At 43.4% G+C, this 16,189-nt stretch overlaps 1 pseudogene; it reads left to right on the top strand.

The window, feature by feature from the left end:
• Positions 1 to 5,589: 5,589 nt before the first annotated feature.
• On the top strand, positions 5,590 to 6,641 carry LOC105954546 (nicotianamine synthase-like; annotated as a pseudogene).
• Positions 6,642 to 16,189: the final 9,548 nt, after the last annotated feature.

The raw sequence follows: 16,189 nt of genomic DNA, 5'->3' as shown, positions 1-16,189 counted from the left end.
TAGGTTACCTTGTGTAGTAGGTTAGGGTTTCCTACATGTACCTATATATATGATTAATATACGTAAGAGATATCATTCTCTCTTTTCTCCAAATATATTTCTCCTATATGGTATCAGACACTAGGTTAACCTAGCCATCACCACCTCTTCTTCTCTTTTTCTGCATAGCCGTGCCCTACCCCCTTCTTCTCCATGGCCGGCGAATCTTCATCTTCTTCTCCCTCCACCGCCCCTCTCAATCCTTTTCACCTTGCTCACGCCATCTCTAATATCAAATCCCTTATCCCCGTTACTCTAGATCTAAAAAATCCTAATTATCAAAAGTGGAGCCACTTTTTCACGATTACCGTCGGTCGTTTCTGCATCTCCGATCTTCTCCATGGCAAACCTCGACCGGATTCGATTTCCGCCGACGAATGGCAGCGCGCCGACTATCTCCTCCAATCTTGGATCTACGGCACCATCTCCGACGATCTATCCAGCATGGTTCTCTCAAAAACCTCCACCGCCAGTGATCTATGGAACGCCATCTCTTCTCTCTTCACCGATAACGAAGACTATCGAGCCATTCAACTTGAAGAAAAATTCAAGTCCCTCAAGAAAGGCGCTCTCTCCATTCACGATTATTGCCAAATAATCAAGACCACGGCGGACAGCTTGGCCGATGTCGGAAATCCAATCTCCGACAAACAACTCGTTCTACAAACCCTACACGGCCTTCCAAAAAATTAAGGGACCGTCGCCAATCTCATCTCCTTTCAAAATCCCCTTCCCACCTTTCTACAGACTCGTTCGCTCCTTCAGATGGAAGAAACAAGAATTTCTGAACCGGAGCAGATCGCTGCTGTTTTCTACGCCTCCAACGCGAACTGTCCATCCAACAGTTGCAACAGTTCCTGCAACAGTTCCCGCGGAGGTAGTTCTTCGCGCTATCAGCGCGGGGGTGGCCGATCCAACCGTCGCGGAGGTCGCAGCACTAACCGTCACCCCATGCAGCACTACGGCTATCATAGTGCTCATGGCGCATCTCAACTTTGGCGCGCACCTTACCCACAACAGTCAATTCTGGGATCCGCTCAAAATACATCGGGCCACCCAGCGGCTCAAGCCTACTTTAATGGACCACCTGAACCCTACACCGGTCACTCGGCTCCTACTCAGGCTCATCCGCAGCAGCAACCGTGCCACAGCTCCAGCAGTTCCATCAACAATTGCAACAGTTCCTGCAACTGTGCCAGCGTGGTGGATCTCGCAAACCGTTTGAATACGGTGACACTTCAGCAGCCTACCGAGTCAAGTGGTTCATGGACAGCGGGGCGACCTCTCATATGGCACCACACTCAGGTAATTTCAATTTTGTTTTTAATCCTGGCAGTAAATTCCCCAAACATGTCGTCGTCGGTAATGGTTCCACCCTCCCCATAACCCACATAGGCCACACAATTCTTCCCACCACTCCTTTCCGCCTCACAAATGTCTATGTCACACCCAATATCGTCAAACACCTTATATCTGTTCGAAAGTTCACCCGTGATAACTCATGTTCGGTTGAATTTGATCCGTTTGGTTTTTCTGTGAAGGATCTTCGGAGTCGAGTCGAGATTTTCAGATGCAATAGCTCCGGTGACCTATATCCATTTAGCGTCCCTCCCCCCACCTCACCTTCCGCTGCTTTCCTCACTGTCGCAACACCTTCGTCTCGCACTCTTTGGCATCGGCGTCTAGGCCATCCCGGAAAACACGTCATGTCTCGTTTATTTTCTAGCACTTTTCTTTCCCATAATAAAGACCCTAGGGAGTCTCTTTGTAATGCCTGTCAATTAGGCAAGCATTTTCGTCTACCATTTTTTTCTCAAAACTCTACTACTGTTGCTCCATTTCAAATTAGTCATGCTGATTTATGGACTTCTCCGGTTTCTAGTTTTACGGGTTTCAAATATTATCTTGTGTTATTTGATGATTTTACCCATTATTTATGGACTTTTCCCCTTCGAAATAAATCTGATGCTTTTACAACCTTTGTCAATTTTCATACACTTCTCAAAACTCAATTCCAACATCCCCTGAAAGCCTTACAAAGTGATAATGGTCGTGAATTAAAAAATACGGATTTTCAAAACTACTTCACTAAACACGGCATCCTAAATCGTTTTTCGTGTCCCCACACCTCCCCTCAAAATGGACACGCAGAACGAATGATCCGCACTATAACTAACATGATTCGATCCCTCATCTTTCAAGCCCATCTTCCTCCTACTTATTGGGTCGAAGCCCTTCATATGGCCACACACCTACTCAATATCTTACCTACCAAAACCACACAAAACCGGACTCCTCACGAAGCTCTTTACCTCATCAAACCTACATACTCTCATCTTCGAGTATTCGGCTGTCTCTGTTATCCCAACCTCACCGCCACCACACCACATAAACTCGCCCCCCGTTCTACTCCTTGTGTCTATCTCGGTCACCCTTCCTCTCACAAAGGCTATCGTTGCCTTGATAGATCCACTGGCCGGATCATAATTTCTCGTCATGTTATCTTCGACGAAACTAACTTTCCTTTTGCTGAGTCCACTCCCCCCAAAAACACACTTCCCCCTTCTGCCTTGGACGAAAACACACCCTCCCTGTTCCTCCTCCCTCAGACTTCGTCTAACTGTTGCAACAGTTGCCCCAACTGTTCCAATAGTGAACCACCCTGTTCCAACAGTCCGTCCAACAGTCCTATAACACAGCCAACACCTATTTCTTCTGCAGCACCACCTGTCGACCACAACCAGCTCACAACCCCTTCTTCTACTCCCCCACCTCCCCCACCTCCCATTGCTCACCCTATGGTGACTCGCAGTAAAGTGGGCATCCACAAACCCAAAGTCCATTTCTCTCTCGTTGCATCCTCTACCTCTCCCATTCCCACCAACTATCGCCAAGCTCTTCTTGACCAAAACTGGCGAAACGCCATGATTGAGGAATATACTGTTTTAATTAAAAACAATACTTGGAATGTTGTGCCCCGCCCCCCGTCCACTAATGTTATTTCTGGTAAGTGGATATACAAACAGAAACTCAAGTCCGATGGCTCCCTTGAGCGATACAAAGCACGGTGGGTTGTTCGTGGGTTTCACCAGCAGGCTGGCATCGACTTTGACGAGACTTTCAGCCCAGTTGTCAAACCAGCCACTGTTCGAACATGGCCAATCCACCAGCTTGACGTGAAAAATGCCTTCTTACATGGCAATCTCTCTGAAACTGTCTACTGCGAGCAACCTCCCGGATTCGTCGATCCATCTCGCCCCACTCACGTGTGTCGTCTCAACAAAGCACTCTACGGCCTCAAGCAGGCACCACGTGCTTGGTACAAGCGTTTTGCATCTCACATTACTACCATGGGGTTCAGAGAATGCAAGTCCGACACTTCACTCTTTGTGTACTGTCGCAACAGTTCACGCGACTGTCGCAGCAGTTCACGCGACTGTCGCAACAGTTCATGCGCCTACCTTCTGCTGTATGTCGATGACATTGTACTTACGGCCTCCACACCAGAATTGCTCCGCTCTATCATCGCTGCCCTTAATCAAGAGTTCGCAATGAAGGATCTTGGCGATCTTCACTATTTTCTCGGCATCTCAGTCACTCGCTCGTCGAATGGGCTATTTCTCTCTCAACGCAAGTACGCGGACGAGATCCTAGAGCGTGCACACATGGCTTCATGCAACCCTTGTCTTACGCCGGCTGACACAAAGAGCAAGTTGTCTTCGACCACTGGACCCCCCGTTGCTGACCCTACTCTTTATCGCAGCCTTGCCGGTGCACTGCAATACCTCACGTTTACTCGTCCTGACATCTGCTATGTTGTGCAACAAATATGTCTATTCATGCATGATCCGAGGGAACCTCATATGGCTGCTCTCAAGCGTATCCTTCGCTACATTCGTGGGACTCTCGATCACGGCCTTCAGCTCTCCCCCAATCCAGACCTCTCCCTTATCGCTTACTCCGACGCCGATTGGGGTGGCTGCCCTGACACTCGTCGTTCGACATCGGGCTATTGTGTTTTCCTCGGCAACAACCTCATCTCTTGGTCCTCCAAACGACAGGTCACTACCTCTCGATCGAGTGCGGAGGCCGAATACCGAGCTGTCGCAAATGCCGTCGCCGAAACGACTTGGTTACGCAACCTACTTTCTGAGTTGCTCTGCCCACTTTCGAAAGCCACTATTGTCTACTGTGACAACGTCAGTGCCGTCTACCTATCGAGCAATCCTATTCAACACTCTCGTACGAAACATGTGGAGATCGATATCCATTTTGTCCGAGACAAAGTTGCTTTGGGCCACGTTCGAGTCCTTCACGTCCCATCCGCCTACCAGTTTGCCGGTATCTTCACGAAAGGACTCCCTACTCAACTGTTCCAACAGTTTGTCTCCAGTCTCCACGTCCTCTCCTTTCCCGTTTCGACTGCGGGGGTGTATTAGCGTATCTATCTATATTATACCTATTATTATTCTTATTTATTAGGTTATCTTGTATATTAGGTTTCCTTGTAGGTTACCTTGTGTAGTAGGTTAGGGTTTCCTACATGTACCTATATATATGATTAATATACGTAAGAGATATCATTCTCTCTTTTCTCCAAATATATTTCTCATATATATATATATATATATATATATATATATATATATATATATATATATATATATATATATATATATATATATATATATATATATATATATATATATATATATATATATATATATATATATTATAGGACATATTGAGGGGTAAAAACAACAAATTATAAAAAAAATCAATTATAAGTAAGATATTCAACATGCCACATCATCATCAATTACTAACAAACTGTAAACGGGGGTCATTTTATTACGTTTCGTAGTGTAAGGGGGTGTTTGTGACAAATCTTATAGTTCACAGATGCAAACTGTATTTTCCCTCATTTAAAATTTAAAACTATACTAACTTACTAAGTGTACAGTACTCAATTAAAAACCAAAGGACTTTTTCTTATGTGATTACTTAATTTAATATCACAATCGGAGATCTCTAGAAATACATTTTTTTTAAATGAAATTTTAATATACAATTAATTGAGAATAAAAAAAGATGTTGTAAAATTCAAAAAAATTGTTACAAACTTTATCCTTACCTTTAGGTTTTTTTTTTTTTTTTTTTTATTTTTTTTTTTATGTTGAAATTGTATATATGTATTTGATTTAATTTAATTTTTTTTTATATATAAATAAAATACTTTTGCATAAATCCCTCTAACATAGAAGAAAACATGCACCAAAACTCCTTGTGCTACTAAAGCATTGCATGGAATCCCCTCAATACTTAAGGGTGTTAAATTTTAAAGGAATAGGGGATTCCATACAAGATAAAATTAAACATAGAGAGATTCTATGCAATAAAAACAATACAGAGAATTTAGTGCAGGTTTTCCGTAACAAAGGGGTTTTATGCAGTTTAGATATGAACAATGGAAATGTATTTAATCGAATAGAAATGCATGAATGAACGATGCAACTTTGTCCCGCCCCCCAAAATTAGCATTAAAAGCAACTCAAGAGTGACCACTATTTAACACCATCTATTCTCACATTATAACATATACATTTCTAAATCTACCTCATACAGAATGGTTTGCGTGAGAGAAATTGATCCTCTTGTCCGAAAAATCTGCGAATTGCATGACAAAATCTCAAAGCTCGAAAACCTCAGCCCTTCGAAAGAAGTCGACTCTTCTTCACGCAGCTCGTGACCACATGCATCCCGCCGCACCCCATCGGTGTCACCAAACTCTGCACCAAAATCCAACGCATCAGAAACAACCTCATTCTCCTCTGCGGCAAAGCGGAATCTCTCCTCGAGAAACACTACTCAACTATCCTAATATCCCTCGAAAACCCCATAGCCAACCACCTCCACTTATTCCCTTAATACTCCAACTACCTCAAACTCTCCCAACTCGAATTCAACCTCCTCACCCGCCACCTCAACCCGAATTCAAGCCCGAACCGTTTAGCTTTCGTGGGCTCCGGCCCACTCCTTCTCACCTCCATCATCTTAGCCACGTACCACCTCAAATCCGCTATTTTCCACAACTACGACATCGACCGATCCGCAAACTCCGTGGCCGAGAAGCTCGTCAGTTTGAATCCCGACTTGTCAGAAAGGATGGTGTTCCACACGAAAGATATCATGGGCACTAATTCCGATGAGTTGAGGCAGTACGAGGTTGTCTTTCTGGCGGCGCTTGTAGGGATGGAGAGTGACGAGAAGGTGCGCGTGATCGAGCACTTGTCAGTGAATATGGCGGATGGAGCTATTCTAGTGGTGAGGAGCGCAAAGGGTGCCCGTGCTTTTCCTTATCCGGTCATGGGGCCCGATTGTCTACGTGGGTATGAGGTTCTCTCGGTTTACCATGCGACCGATGATGTCATCAATTCGGTTGTTGTTGCAAGAAAGTGTCGGGAATTTAGCGGCGAGAATATTAATCAAGGGTTCGATATACTCTCAGCGAGATGAATATAATATGATTGAAGAGTTGGCTTGTGACCATTATCTTTGCTAAAAGTACGAATAAAAATCGGAGATTCTGATGATCATATCTAAATAATGTGTAAAATAAAAAAAATAAAAAAATAAAATATTGGGCAATTCATTGCCAGAAGCTTGTTAGAATTAGTTGGTATCTAAATGGTGTTTGATATGCCTAATTATTGGGCCAACCCAATGGGCCTACAATTTCTTTACCTACTGGGCTATGAGCCCAATATCGAAGACCAATATCACCGAGGCCCAAACACCTTCAAGTAAGGCTTGGGCCCAACAAAGCAAACCCAACCCAATAAACGACATATAAATAGAGGTTTTACTCATTTTATTAAGGTACGTCCTATTAACTGAGCAATACTACAATACGTATTCTCTGGACTATTTCTATGATCAGCACGTCTGACTTGAGCGTTGGAGGGGTTTCCGCCGGATCAACCCCCGGCGTAGTTCACGTGTGTTCATTTCGCAGGTACCTCAGGATCATCAAGTTGTCAAGCTACTGATCTGCTTTGCTCTCCCAGTTCATTTTCTACACTACCCCAGGTGATCTAAGTAATTAGCATCATCATTTTGGCGCCGTCTGTGGGAACGATGCAAACCAGATCACGTAGCCAACAAGATCCTCCTGAGGCGTCTGCTCGGAGAGAAAATGACACAGCTAACGACCTCCCACCTCGTGGAGGCTCTGGCCTGCCACCTCCTCCACATCCCATGGATCCGCCTCGCGAGGTTCAGGCGATCCCCCTCGGGACCCACCACTCGCCGATCCACCACTCCCTACTCCTCAAATGGTTCAAATAACCGAGGATGCGCTTCAACACATGATAGCAGAAGCTTCAACTCGCGCTGCCACAGAGGCCGTGACCCAATATATCGCCACGATGGGAGCAGATGCTCCCAACGCGATACCAGCACCTGCTCCACATGTGGAGCCCCCTATAGCACCACCGCCATCGACTCCCTGGGGGCTTACATAGCCACCTATGGCACCACCGCCATCGACTCCCTGGGGGCTTACATAGCCACCTATGGCACCACCGCCATCGACTCCCTGGGGGATTACATCTGCCCCCAAAATATTTCGCTCGCCAAGGGTTATCGACTCCCTTTGGGCTTACATCGCCCCCAAAATATTTCGTTCGCCAAGGGTTATCTACTCCCTGGGGGCTTACATATTCCCCCAAAATATTTCGCTCGCCAAGGGTTATCGACTCCCTGGGGCTTACATCGCCCCCAAAATATTTCGTTCGCCAAGGGTTATCGACTCCTTGGAGGCTTACATCTGCCCCCAAAATATTTCGTTCGCCAAGGGTTATCGACTCCCTGGGGGTTCACATCGCCCCCAAAACATTTCATTCGTCATAGCAGGAGCCAACGCTCCTCCTCGTGAGGCCCCACTGGGTCCTCAACATGATCAATTTCTACTTACTTCTCGAACGCTTCAGATAACCGAAGAAGACCTTCAGCGTATGATCACGGAAGATTCAACTCGTGCTGCCACTGAATCAGTGGCACCATATATCGCCAAGGTGGGGCGGCATCTCACCCCAGTGGTTCGTGATCGCCTCATCCTAACTGGGGGGCTATCCCATCCTAAAGTTGGGCATCTCATCTCAAGGGTGGTACATCCACTTACCTTTCAACCCCAAGGGGTTTCACATCCCACCAAGTGTTTCAAAAGGGTCTGACGCGCACGCACGAACCAATGGCACAACCGTGCGCATCAACCTCAGACCATAGGTCTCGAGCGCCTCATCCTACAGTGGGCAGTTATCCCCATCCTAAGGTTGGGCATCACCCTTACCTTTCAACCCTAAGTGGGTTCACATCACTTCTCAAGAAACGAGTATAATCTCCCTACTTAAAAAATAGAACATCCCCAAGGGGGTGCACATCCCATCTCAAGGAACGAGGATAATCTCCCTACTAAAAAAATAGAACATCCCCAAGGGGGTGCATATCCCATCTCAAGGAACGAGGATAATCTCCCTATTCAAAAAATAGAACATCCCCAAGGGGGTGAATATCAGCCAAGCCGCGCGCGCGCGGCTCCATTCAAAAAAAAAAAAAAAAAAAAGGGTACAGGAGGCGCGCGTGCACAGCACGCGCGCGTGGCATAGACGCGCGCGCGTGCACTGCACGCGCGACAGCAAAAAAAAAAAAAAAAGACAGAAGGCGCGCGTGCACTGCACGCGCGCCAGCAGCAAAAAAAGAAAAAAAAAAAAAAGGCGCGCGCCTTCCCATGCACGCGCGCGCGCCTCCCAAGGCAACCTTGGAGCGCGCGCTCCCATTTAATTGGGCACAACTTTTACTACACTCCACCAAATTGAGCGTAGATTTCACCCCGCTTCACCAAATCGCGCGAGAATTTCAACGCGCTCAACCAAATTGCGCGAGCTCTCCCGCACGCCTCACCATAACGCGCACGCTCTCACACGGATAAATACAAATTATTATTTCTCCACACCACGCCAGCAATTAACGGTACACCACAACACCGATCTACATTCGACACGATCCGGTACTCTTTTCAACGTGGCTCCCACATCCTCTCGAGAGTGGGGGGCTTGCGAGACAACTCCCACGAGGAGCCAACTCGCTCAATAATACAACCCGCAGCGAGACAACTGTTAGAGTAGGTGACCAACAAGCCAACATGTGGCTGTGGTCTTTCGTATTTATTATTGTAATAAACGAACCTTTATTCGTATTAATGATAAAACACCTTGGCATTCTATATCTTTGTCCCTTTGTCACAAGCATAGATATAGTCCTTACAGTTATTACAAGTACTAGTAATTGATCGTTAGGATCGTGAGATATTTACTTAAGTATTATAACTGTTAAACGTGTTCCTAGTCGAAGGGTTACGCCACTAATGAGGATATCGGCCTTTCCCATTAAGACTAGCACTTAGTGTATGTGTACTGCATCTCATCAGTAAACGGTATTGTGATATCGGCATGCATAAGTGGGTGCTCGTAAGTAGACGAGTTCACTGAACTCCCTCACCCTAGAAATCTCTAAGTGGTTCCCAATAATCGAGTAGAGATATCTATGGTATAATTGTACACCATTAGTCCTTATGACCTAGACATCACCGTGACTTCACTAGAGGACCAGCTGTATCGTGACCTGTCCCTGAGTTCCACCGAGGACCATCCCAAGGGCCAGTGTTCGTGCAGTCCGAAATCTAGTGAGAGGTCTGTGCATTGTAGTCGGGGATTCGATCGCTAGAATAGTCTTGGATGTCCTGTGTGTTCTGAAAGTTTGTAATCATTCTAAGTCTCTGGCCAGAGCTGACTAAGTGATGATTAGAGAATTCGATTCTCTAAGTCATGCACGTGTCGATTACAACACTTGGAACGATCGCACCGTCATCGAACATATAAAGAGGTCTCGATGAACCAATGCCTCTAGTTCGATCAGGACATATGCATCGAAGGGACCGTACTGTACGTTAACTATATCTGAAGGTTCTTGCAGGCACTTCATTTGTATCTAGGGAATCATGACGCGTAGTTGCTAGACGCCAATCTTGATTCGTTGGGTGATTAAGGTGAAACGAGCTTCATCTTAATCGTAACTCTAAGGGACGAGTTTTGACCACAAAGAGTTGTGGGCCCACGGCTAGCTTACACCTGAACCATCGAGGGTCACACTGCTCGTGCACATGAGATCTTTGAATAAACGGTCAGAGATAAAATAGTTTATCTTTGCATAATTGGAAGTCAATGCGATTGAGTCCAACATTCGTAATTTGGAATTACGAATGAGAATAAGAAAAGGAAAAGAATAGGCGAGCGTTGTAGTGGACTTTCTAAATCGGGAAGTTTCCAAATTTAGAAAGTGCACTGAACTAGGGTTTCCACTTTTAGAAAGTTGGAAAATGAGAATTGACACTCGTAATGACGAGGACTTTATAATGATTCCGAAAATGTAATCGTTGCAATTTTTCGGTCATTGGATTGAGAGAAACGAGCGAGTAAAAGTACTAGCGAACTTAAGCTCTTGGGCCCGGTCCAACTTAAGCCCGCTAGGGTTTTATGCAAGACACTATAAATACAAGATTTATAGGTCCTGCACACACAAGTGAAAACCCTAACCCTAGCAGCCGTTACCTCTCTCTCTCTCGCCCTCTCTCCCGCGGCCGTCACCGGCGCCGTCGCTGGAACTTCACCGGAATCGGCCGTTCATCGGTCGATCGCTTCGGTAGTTTCTTTCCTTCTCTTTTTCTTCCGTTTTTCTAACTATTACGTGTCTAGTGCCACGTGTTTAGTAGATCAAAGTATACGAGGTGAAATCCGAGAGGAGGAAGATCGAAGATCGAAGAATCGAGGAGCAGCGCACAAGCCGAAGCCGCACGCTACCCCACGCGCCGCCCCGGAAGACCGCGCGTGAGATTCACGCGCCGCCGTGGCCGTCTTGCCGCTGCTGCCGCTGCACCGCTGCTGCCCCGGATTGTACGGATTGGTTTCCGTAGCAATCTCGACTTGCTTAGCGTTCCTACCTCACGCTTCAAGAGGTAAACACACGAACTCAATGTTCTTGATTCGTTTACGTTTAAACACTATATATTCATGTTTGCTTTCGTATGATTTTATGTGATTATGTGTAATCGTGTTAATCATTGCGAGCATGTTATTTGGTTTAAACGCGAGCATGTTAATTGATTTAAATTCGGTTAAATAAATTAGCATGTATGTTGTTATTTAATTTCGCTGGAAGCGCAAAGGTACGCAATTAATTGATTTATATTATCGGGCATGTGCTTATGTGATTTAAAACTCGTTTAATTCGCATAAAATTTTTTGTTTTCCACTACGTATGCGTGCCCGAAACCCAACAACAACTCCCACGAGGAGACAACTCGCTCGGTCCTACAACCCCTTACAAAGCAACTCCCACGAGGAGTTAACCCCCTCTAGTCTCAAAACTACAGCGAGATAACTCCCACGAGGAGTCCACTCGCTCAACCCTACAACCCGTTGCGAGGCAACTCCCACGAGGAGCCAACTCCCTCAGGTCTACGAAACCATATCGAGATACCTTCCACGTGGAGACCACTCGATCCGTCCTATAGCCCGTTGTGGGACAACTCCCACGAGGAGCTAACCCCCTCTAGTCTCAAAACTACAGCGAGATAACTCCCACGAAGAGTCCACTTGCTCTATTCCACAACCCGTTGCGAGACAACTCCCACGAGGAGCCACCTCGCTCGGCACTACAAATCCGTTGCAAGGCAACTCCCACGAAGAGCTACCTCGCTCGGTAATAGGACTCGCCGCGAAACAACTCCCACGAGGAGACAACTCGCTCAGAGCGACCTCGATACGCAAGCTCCTCAGTCGCGCGTCATCCAATGCTTCTACAACTTCGTTGCGAGACAACTCCCATGAGGAGACAACTCGCCCGAAATTCAATATATAATCGCAAGCTCAAGATAGCACGATTACGACCCTAGAAACACTTAGAAATATTATGGGAATCTATATAGCCTGGCCAGCTTGATTACTCAAATTCATCTACTTGTTTTCGATGGGTCCTTCATTAAAACGTGGCCACGGTCCAAACATACTTACGACCCACGAGGTCTAACAAAGGGCACGATCCCCATATAAAAATCTTGAGAGCCTGATCCCCTCCTCAAGTACATCACGCAGAAGGTTATATGTAAACACATACAAGCAACGCGTCAAAACATTGAAAATGTCGAAAAATAACAACTCCCACGAGGAGAATACTAGCTCCGTGCTACTACATTATCGTGAGACAACTTTCACGAGGACGTAACTCGATCAACTCGATTACCCCAGAGACAACTCCCACGAGGAGATTACTTGATCCGTGCTACTACATTATCGCGAGACAACTCCCACGAGGCGATAACTCGATCAACACTATTACCCCGCGACAAGACAACTCCGACGAGGAGATAATTCGCTACTACATCGTCGCGGGACAAAACCGACGACTCAATTAACTTATATCGCGACAACTTTGTCGCGCTATGCGCCAACGCGCATTCACACCCCTCCGACACACGCTCCAACGCGTTTTCGCATACCATTAGGCCATACGCCAACGATCGACTTCTACAATTTTTACTCTCGACACGATCTGAGACCCATCACAACATGGCCCCCACATCGACTCGAGAGTGGGGGGCTTAATGATATGCCTGATTGGGCCAACCCAATGGGCCTACAATTTCTTTACCTACTGGGCTACGAGCCCAATATCGAAGACCAATATCACCGAGGCCCAAACACCTTCAAGTAAGGCTTGGGCCCAACAAAGCAAACCCAACCCAATAAACGACATATAAATAGAGGTTTTACTCATTTTATTAAGGTACGTCCCATTAACTGAGCAATACTACAATACGTATTCTCTGGACTATTTCTATGATCAGCACGTCTGACTTGAGCGTCGGAGGGGTTTTCGCCGGATCAACCCCCGGCGTAGTTCACGTGTGTTCATTTCGCAGGTACCTCAGGATCATCAAGTTGTCAAGCTACTGATCTGCTTTGCTCTCCCAGTTCGTTTTCTACACTACCCCAGGTGATCTAAGTAATTAGCATCATCAGTGTTGTATTTTTTTCTTTTAATTTTTATTGTTTTGCTTTACTTTCTAAATCATGTTGTGTTTCGGTATGCATTTGGTTTATGCATGTCTTATTACTTATGCTACATGAATTTGTCTGTGATTCATTCTTCCTTGCTCCGAGAAATTTGTTTACCGAACTGAATATACAATTTGGTTCGGTAAATAACTGAATTACATAAATTTTATGTAAATATATTTAAAAGGAGGGGTGACTATAATTATACAAACATGAGGGTACCTGAAATTCCTTCAGCAATTTCGGATAAACGTACCCATAAGTGCTATAATTTGTTTTTTCAAACTTTTGAGTATATTTACCTGACTGAAGGAGGAGTTCTCGGTTAATGTACTCAAAATTCGATATTTTATGCGAGAAAAAAAAAAGAACTAAAAATATCAAAATATTAGGTGGACCTACAAAAACTAATTAGTGTTACGAAATGCACATATACCTCGCTAATTAGGCTATCTCCAACAGTGGTTTAAAACACGATTGTCTACATCGATAATATAAGAGGTGAATCGTGTTGTACAACACCACTTATAACCTCACACTTAAACAAAATTGTTTATATTTTACACGATTATCATATTTTATTTATTTTACAAAAATTTAGTTTTAAATTAGATTTTTTAACAACTATATTTCAACAAGCTAACTCAAACGACCATATTGTAACGACCATTTAACAAAAATATTCAAAATAATAGTATTATTAATAAAAAAAATAATATTTTAAAAGGCTAAATTCCAAAAACTTATAAATTCCAAACAATTTCAAACACACATATATATATATATATATATATATATATATATATATATATATATATATATATATATATATATATATATATATATATATATATATATATAGACACACACACCCAATTTGTTAAATTGTAACTTTGGTTTCTCAAATTTGAGAAATGAAAGTTCAAATTAAACAAGTTTTGCATTTTCCCGTTTTGTCTATTTTTTGGCCAAGAAAAGACAATCCTAAGTTTTGTCGACATCTCGGAGTTTGCATAACGTACAAGAAAGTGCAGTTTTATTTTATTTATTTTATTTTTTTGAGTAAATTCAAGTCCATTACAAGGGGAAGTAGGGGAGGGGGGACTCGAACCCTAAACCGTTACCCTATTGGTAAAGGCTAGGTACCAAGTCTCCTAATGAGGGTTGGTAGAGAAAGTGCAATTTTATTCGAAGAGATAATTATTTATTTATAAAACAAGGCCTACTTTGTTGCGGCAGTTATATCCACACATATCTTCCAATAATTCTTTTGTTTTTAGCTGTGAGAGTGAAATGAGATTTCTCTACATTTTGGAGAAAGACCCAAAAGGTAACCATCACATATTCAGTCATCTTTCAATTAGCTAAAAAGACTGTTTTCATGCCCGTTTTCGTAGTTACCACTTACCACTAATTTAACAGCAGATATTGAATATACAAACTCATTTGTTTACGTCATTATTAAGATTTAAGTTTTGATGCTTCACCTTGAGGTTCCCATGAAAGAAAATTGTAGACACAACTGAATTGACGAAGAAATATTAAAAAAAAAATGACATGGATGGTTATGTTTATAGTTTTATTGCAAAAACGTCCTAGTGTAATCTCTAATTGCGGGGGAAACCCGTGTTAAAAAAACTGACAAGGACCCCTCTATGAGGTATAGTCAAAGGCGAAAAAGCCGTGACAGCTTATCGCGTGTTGCACACTCGAATTTTGCAACTGGGAACGTATTCTTTGACATAAAAGGATTGAATTGTGCTTTATCACAAATTTTTAAAAAAAAAAACGATCCATCTCCAAATATATTATATGCCCCAAAGTGAAGTTTTTAAAATTTTGACTCAAGTCCCTTGCATCTTCAGAAAAACCCTCTCCTACATCACACCCAAAACCACCGGATCGTGGGCAACTCAAAAAACTCTGAACTCGCTGCTCAACTCTCTTACCACCACGGCTCCGCCGCACACCTCACCACCTCCCCTACCGTCTACGACCACTCTCCTTCCACCATGTCCCCGTCGATCCCACCAAAACACTCGCCCCCTTTCCTCCGTTCCATCTCTCCTGAGGAACGTTGTTGGTGATTTTCCACATATGCAAGTGCACGTATCGTCGTTAACAAGTAGTAAAGTGGCCCCGTGAGAGTCGGGATATCATACCCATGGGGAAAAAAATATTTTCTACTTCTAAATATCTAAACTGTCACTATTTATCTTTATCCAAGCAATAAAATTGATTTTTCGGATTACTAATCCTAAAATTTAACCGTATAAAATAATTAAATAATAAAACTCAAATAATGTGGGATTTGATCAAATTGGGAAAATCTTATGATCTCGTCTTTCCCCCATATCTGTACTTGTTGGAATGAAAACCTCGAATCATCAAAGCTAATGAATTAATTTATTAACCAATAGTACAAGATTAATTATAAACACCATTCACAATATATTATAATCCTAACATGCATAACCAATCTACGATATCAATCCTCATTAAGAGAGTTGGGACTAGCATTACCAATATAGTAAAAGTATAGGGTTCGAGACTCCCCCTCCCCTACTTACTCTTGTAATGGACTTGAATTTACTCAAAAAAGGAAAAAAAAAAAAAAAAATAAACAAAACAAAACAAAACCAATCTATGATACATCTATGCAAATCGATTAAAACATGCAGCATAAAGCATAAAGAATAAATATAAATTCCGATTGCAGTTACTCAAGGAATAAATATATATTTTTATCATAAATTCATGCCAAGAACACCAACTAAATGTATATTTATATCCTATACTCATGCCAGGAACACCAATTAATTAGATGAAATTAACTCGAGAGCTCTTCTACCCACATTTATAAATAATTAAAGCAATTGGTCAATCACTTCAATAAAACAATATCACAAATTGATCAAGTTCATGAATAAATTAATCCCAATGTGAATAAATAAATAATTCATAAAACTTGAATGATA

This window comes from Erythranthe guttata, chromosome 14 (genome assembly GCF_056151865.1).
Source record: "Erythranthe guttata isolate IM_541 chromosome 14, IM_541, whole genome shotgun sequence".
Classification (NCBI taxonomy): Eukaryota; Viridiplantae; Streptophyta; class Magnoliopsida; order Lamiales; family Phrymaceae; genus Erythranthe; species Erythranthe guttata.
This window is presented reverse-complemented; position numbering and strand designations above follow the sequence as displayed.